This window comes from Mustela nigripes, chromosome 12 (genome assembly GCF_022355385.1).
Source record: "Mustela nigripes isolate SB6536 chromosome 12, MUSNIG.SB6536, whole genome shotgun sequence".
In the NCBI taxonomy this organism is placed as follows: domain Eukaryota; kingdom Metazoa; phylum Chordata; class Mammalia; order Carnivora; family Mustelidae; genus Mustela; species Mustela nigripes.
In genome coordinates, this window is record NC_081568.1 from 1,704,464 (window position 1) to 1,711,453 (window position 6,990).

Below are 6,990 nucleotides of genomic sequence, written 5' to 3' on the forward strand. Positions count from 1 at the left end.
CGGCGGTGGCGGCGGCGGCGGCGGCGGCGGCGCGGAGCCGGTGGGCGCAGCCGCGCGCCAGGCCGGCGGTCGGGGTTTGGGGGCGTCTGGAGTCGGGAGTGAGGAGTTGAGGAAGGAGCGCTCGAGTTTCCGAGGGACATTGGAACGCGAGGCTGTCCGTCACGCGCTCATCTGCATATGCGGGCGCCCGCCCCCTCCCCTGCTCCGCCCGCTCCGCCCGCCCCGGCTGCCGGGCCGCGGCCGGGGGAGGGGCGGGGAGGGGAGGGGAGGGCGGAGGAGGAGGCGGGAGGGCGGGGGAGAGGGAGGGAGGGACGCGCAGGCTTTTGTGGTGCAGTCGCCTCCCGCGCAGCCCCAGCCCCAGCCCGCGGCCCCGCTGCCCGGCCGGACCGAAAGGCTCGCCCCGGCGCGCACCCCGCCCCGCAAGTCCTCCCGGCGCCCCCCGCCAGCCCGCCAGCCGGCGACCCGGTCTCTCGCGGGCCGGCTCCCCCTCGCCGCCCCAGTCCCCTTCCTCATCGCACCCCCAACCCCCGTCCCGGGTCGGCCCGCAAGGACTAGGCAGAGGCCGCCCGCAATCGGGCCTGTCTGGCCCACTTGGGGGACGAACGACCCACGTTCCCTCGGCGCCACGAAGAGGCCGGCCCAGGTGACTGCGCGCGTGACCCCAGGCTCGGGGCGGGGGCATGGGGGCGAAGGGAGTGCGGGACGGGGGCGCCGCGGCCCAGGTCCTGGGAGGGGGGACGTGCGCGGGTTCCTCTTCCACCTTCCCGCGTGGACTCTGTCTCTCCGGTGTGAGGCTCCCCGTGGCCTCGAGCCTGGTCGCTTGCCCCGCGCCGCCCAGCGCGTCCCTGCGGGACCCGGATCCGGGTCCGTCACTGCGAACGGCCAGGAGGGCCCAGAGGTGAGCTTTGTGCCCGAAGTCCATAGTGGAGACGGGGCTCTCTGCGTGGCAGGACTTCGCGCGTTGGGACTGTTGTGACACACGCCGCCAGTGTTTCTCCCGTGAAGATGCCACCCCCGAAAGGTTTTATTTGATTTTATTTTAATAAGTTGACGCCTCTTTCGGACAAGTGTCGGAAAGCCTTGTCACCGGACAGCCCGCCTCCGGCAGGACAGGAAGCCTCACGGCCACTCGGGAAGGAAGGAGAAAGAGGCCGTCTGCAGCGCAGGGGGCTCAGGTAACGCGGCTCCCGAGGTGCCTCTCGGGCCCAGAGGCAAGAGGCTTCGTGAGGAGCCCTGGGACCCCGGCCCCAGAATACCCTCGGTTTCTCAAGCGCTCTCCATCCCTGCCCACTGCGCCCGGAAGACGTGGGCGCCTGGTTACTGGAGGGTGGTCGCCGATGGGGGGCGCTCAGGAGGTCCAGGGCCTGCAGGCCTGTGCAGTAGTCTGGTCGCGCCCCCGCCCAACAGGTGCCTCTTTCTCCAAGGCCCCCTCGGGTGGGTTACCTGGAAGGTGAAATTGCTGCGGGGGGAGCCCAGGCCTGCAGCGCGCTGTCCCCCAGGCCTCCCCGCGTCCTGCCGTGCCAGCCCTGTTAGGGACTTCTTTGGAGGTCCAGATGGCGCTGGCCAGGCCAGGCTGGGAGCTGGGGATCCAGAAGCTCCAGCCCAGGCCTGTTTACAAGCTGAACCTTCAAGACACAGTGAAGCTGTGTTTGTCTTTCTCTAGGTCCTAAGGAACCGGTGGCAAATCGAGGTTTTAGGTTTGGGAAGAACCCATCCTCCTTGGCCTGCATGGGGGCCTGTGACGCCTAGTCAGTTCAATTAGGACCAGCCCCCACCAGTCTTCCTCCCCCTCCTCCCCAGTGTTCCCTCCTTCCTAAAAACCAGTCTCTGCACCCTCTACACGTCAACATCCACAGCACCCCCAAACAGATCATTTCCCTCACACTGGCCCACTGGGAGGACCTAGCCCAGCAGATCCCTCCACGCCGCCACCCCAGGCCAGCTGTCCCAAGTCAGTGCAGGGCAGACACTCTACCTCGACCACTGTAGTGTCAAAAAGAAAAGAGAAAAGTGTGTGTGTGCTGGGGGGGGGGGGGTACTCCAGCAGTGCCCTGGAATGCAGCACCGACAGGATCCATGATATTTCCGGTCTTCCCAGGAGAGGACTGGGCCAGGTGGAGGCCACAGATGAGAATCACACACGTTGAATGACAAACGTAAACAGCAGCAGATCAGATCGCAGGCTTTTGGGTTCGCTTCCAATTAGATAGTTTAAGTGAAAAAAATCAGGTCTAATTTTTATCTCCAAGGATGATTGGCCTCCAGTATTTCCATTTCTAAAGGCCAGTTCCTGCTGTGTTTCATTAGCATTTGGGGCTGGCCCCCTTCCCCTCTCCCCCCCACCCCTTGGGCCTGATCTCTGCCAGGGGCAGAAAAGAAAACATTGAATTATTACAAAAACATCCCCAGTTTGGAGCAGGAGCGTATGCTCCGGATACACTCGATTTTGACATCAATTAAGTATATAAGCAGACAAGCGCATGTGGCTTTGGAGGGGCTGGGCGCCCTGGGTGCCTGGGCACATGCACTGTCTCTTCCCCTCTTTAGCTTCTGCTGCTGATTCTAAAGACAGCCTCTTCCTCGAGTGTATTTTCTCCCAGCAATTACACTCCTCCACTGAAATCTAAATTTTCCATACTGCTGCCTGCTACTAATAAAAACCGTCTACCTTGCGCTATTAAACAGTCGAATCGCACTACATGCGGTTTTTATTGGTAGTGACTGTAACAGATTAAAATGCCTACGCAGAGACATTAAAACTCACGCTCTGCATTGTTATTGGAATATACAAACTCCGTTTCACTTTAAAGCGCCCTGATTTTTTAAAATCACTTTTCCTTTTCTTAGATTCAAGTTGGCTTGGCCTTCTTCTGAAATCGGTCAGTGAGAAGGACAGGCTGCAAGCGTGGAGGCCCGACGCGGTGGCTCCGCATGCGGCCGCCTGCGAGGGTGGCCTGGCTTCCTCGAGCTCCGTCTCCCATGACCGCGGAGAGCGCAGGCCGGCGATGCGTGCCCCACCGCCTCCTCCCCGGGACTGCCGGCCGGGGATGCCCAGCCCACGTGCAAAGTGTCCAGGCGAGCAGAGCTGTCCGGACCTCGCCCGCCGCTTGGCCGCTCTGGCTCTTGCTGTCCGTCCGAGCTCGGCTCGGCAGAGAGCGGGCAGGGGCGCAGGAAAAGCCGAGAGCTGCTGTGAAATCGCGACCAGTTTGTGACAATTACAGGGGCGACGCTGTTTCAGGCTGGCCCTGCATCTCCCCCTCCTCCCGTGCGTGCCTTTGTGACGATAAGTGAACACTGCCACATGTTTTGTTTCTTGTCGTCACAGTGGCCAACGCATTCAGAACGAGTCGGCGTGGACATGCCCCTTTCAAGGAGCCGGGGCTGCCCGCGAGGTCCAGCGTGCAGAGATGTCTGGAACGCGGGCTTGGGCCCGAGGGTCTCTCCGGGAAGCTGGCTGCACCGGCCAAGGCGCCTCACAGACACAGTCTGTCCTGGGCTCTCTAGCACCACAGGGGAGGCCAGGGAGTGACACGGGCCCAAGAGTCCTGCGTGCAGGCGGCGAGGGGGCGCTGTGGCCCGCGGCTGCGGCCTCGTCCCTGCTGCGATGGTCCCGTGCAGTCCCTGGCCACTGACGGGCGGTGGGCGCCCTAGCTGCGGCCCGACCTATCTCTTCCCAACTCGGTTTAATTTGGGGAACAAGGAAAATTATGCCGGGACACTAATAAAACCAGAGGCACGCAGGAGCGTCGCATTCTCTCATTTCTCTGGCATCAGCAGAGCTCCTAAGAGTTTGTGAGAAAAGAGCCACCATTTCAGAATGCACAATTTTTTATGGGGGGTGAATTAAAATTAAATATACACATTTTACATGGGTCCCCCTTAATGCAGCAACTTTTACAATGTAAGTAGTTTCGTGGAACAGAACACCCTCCCCTCCCCTCGGATTCCTAATCCAGGACCCCTCTGGTCCCAGCGCTTCCTCGGCCCTGGAGTCAAGGTCCCGAATTCGGGCTCTGCGATCTCCTTCGATTCTCCTCCCAGTTGTTGGCGAACCCAGACACGCTGCTGTAGACTAGACCAAGTGCGATTCAAAGTCAAACGTCAATCTCTCTCGGGCGGGGTCCACGACCCTCCTGGTGGGCTTCCCGCATCTGAGTGGATTTCGGAGGCGACGGTGGTCTGAGGTTCTCCAACGCGTTTCTGAGGCCGAGACGGGTCCCGGAACGCAAGCGCACAGGAGAATCGCTAGCAGGCGACAGGCCCCCGCTGCCCGGGCCTGGAGCTGCCTGGAGCCTGGCGGCAGAAGACTCCGGGTGGCCTCTCTGGAGGTCAGCGCGCAGCCCCTGGGGTCCGGAGCCCAGGACTAAGGGCATCTTCTCTTTCTAAGAACCGCATTTTGGGTGACCTGGCCCTTCCCACGCCGCTGACTCTGGAGCTCTTAGTGACTGTCTCGCGTCGCTGCCGTGTCCCACCGGGTTTCCTTCCGCGGGCAGCGACGTGCCGGTCCTCCCCACGGCGCCCGCCCCCGACGCGCTTCCCGAGCGGTTCTCCGCATTTCTCTGCGCCTCGCAGACCCGGCGTCCGTCGGTCCCCTCGCGCCCACCCCCTCCTCTCGCGCCCCTCCCCGTCCTGGCGCGCAGCCCTGACCGGGGAGCGGGGAGGGGGCGGCCGGGAGCGCAGCGCGCAGCGAGGGAGGAGAGGGGAGGTCGCGCAGGACGGCGGGGCCTGAGTTCCCTTCCGGGACCCGTTGGGGAGCAGCCGGGGTCGCCGCGCCAGCTGCTGGAAGAGAAAGTCGGGACGTCCGCCTTGTGCCCGCCCGCCCCGCCGGCTCGCAGGCCGACCCCGACCGCACCCAGACGCGGACACACGCGCGCCACACTCGCGCTTTCCGAGTTGGGTCATTTCGTTGTGCTTTTGGTTTTGGTTTTAGCTTGCTTGGTTTCTTGTGTTGCTGCAACAAAATCGTATTTGGAAGGATTTAGCTCGCTCCTCCTCCCCAGCCGGAGCTGCTCCCTGGCTCGGTGGCCGCGGTAGCAGCAGAGCGACCTCCACGGAGTCCACAGGTCACCTCCGACCCAGCCCCAGCAGGTAGGACTCCTCGCTGGCTGGCAGGGGTGCACTGGCAGGACAGGAGGGAGATTTTTCAGCCCCTCAATCTTCTGACAAGTCCTTTTAACCAACAGGAGAAGCTCTGGAGAGTGTTTGTCTGGGGCCTTGATGCAGACCTTTCGACTGCTCTTACTTGGGTGCGTGCATCCCAGAAGGACAGAGCAGATCGCTAATCCCAGGGACACAGGGCAGGCACACAGGCCTGCCTTTCTGCTACCAAACAGTCCCCAAGGCCTTGACACACCTGGGGTTGCTTAGGTAGGGAAGGGAGGAGGGGTTTGTTTTGCTTTGTTTTCCCTTTTTAGGAACCAGAGAGAAAACATAAGCTCCAATTTGACGAATTGTATTAAAAGCAAACACAAAAACAACTTCAGCTGGACATCGTGCGCATGGCTGGCACTCAAGGGGAGAGGACGTCAGAAGCACTTGCAGACATGACAGACACTGTTGTACAGAATCAGGAAGAATTCTGACAGGCCATGGGTGAAGACAAGCCATTCGGTGGGAAAATGGGCCAGAGATATCAACAGACTCTGCACAGAGAAGATGCCCCAGTTGCCTAGAGATGAGGGAATCAGATGGCAGAGCACATGTGACTGTCCCTCCACTGGGTGACACAGAACAGGCCCAGGGGTGCAGACAGGGCACCCCCCCCCCCTTCGCCCTGCTCGTTTACGCCCCTGCAGAGAAGCTAGGGAGGTGTTCAGCTGTCCGCAGCCCCGGGGAGAACAGGAGGTCCCCCCCCCCCCCTCTTACCTCCAAGGCTTTATCCAGGAGGCTGGCCGAGCACAGCCTTGCAGCGTTGTTTGCAAAGCACAAGCCTGGAAACTCCGACTGCCATCAGCAGGAGCTGGATAAAGACTTTGTAGCACGGATTGTGGACTAGAGCCGTCCCCAGAGGGGAACGTGAGTCAGGGTAGCTCTCCTTGTATCAACGCGCGCGAGTCTTGGAAGTAATTAAAAAGGAAGAGGGCGCTGAGGGGGAGCATCGCGACCCGCGCGCTCCGGGCCACTGACAGAGGGCCCAGCGCCAACCAGGGCGTTTGCAGCCGCAGCGGCAGGGAAGGAAGGTACCACAGGGCGCTCCGAGTACCTTTGAAGAGGGACCGTGGGACTGGGAGGTGGGCCACAGCCCTACTAGTGTTGTTTTATTTCTGAAAAATACATCTGTTGTATATGTCACAAAATGTGAATGATGACTCACTTGGAATGATGGTTACATGCAATTCTATGACTCTGTACATTTTGATTGTGTGCAAATATTTTGTTTTCAGAATTGAAACAAAAATAAGAATTAACCATTTTAAAAGGTGTTGTAGCACAGAAGTATAATTTAGTCATTTATTTTTTAAAAATTCTTAAGTTTGCATCCTTCATGTGTTTCTTCCTCTCTCCTTTTCCCTATCCTTCAGAAAAAAAATTTAAAGACCCCAGAACAATGCATTGGGTTTGCAGTTTGGACCTTTAAATGGATAGCCACCTGGGTGTATGTCTTCGTGCACTTATTCAGAGCATGGCAGGGGACAGGCTTCTTGGGCAGCAAGGTCCCCAGGAGCCCTGTGCCCTCCATCTGGGACCTACAGAACCACTGCCTCACTCACTCATGGGAGGTGGGGCGCAGCCCCTGGCTCCACTCTTGGCCACGAGCATGGCGCCCAGACCTCTCCTGAAGGAAAGGACAGCACCCACAGCAGCCTGACCACCCACTGGCCACCTGGATGCCTGTGCACAGAGCCACACCTTTACACTCCGGAATCCTGCATCTTCTCTTGATGTCACAGCGAACATATTTTAGAAATTCAAGTTACATCTCACCGCTGCTCCCCTCTTGGAGGTCCCCCTGTGCCAGCATGGTGGGCACAGGCGACAAGGGGTTTGGGT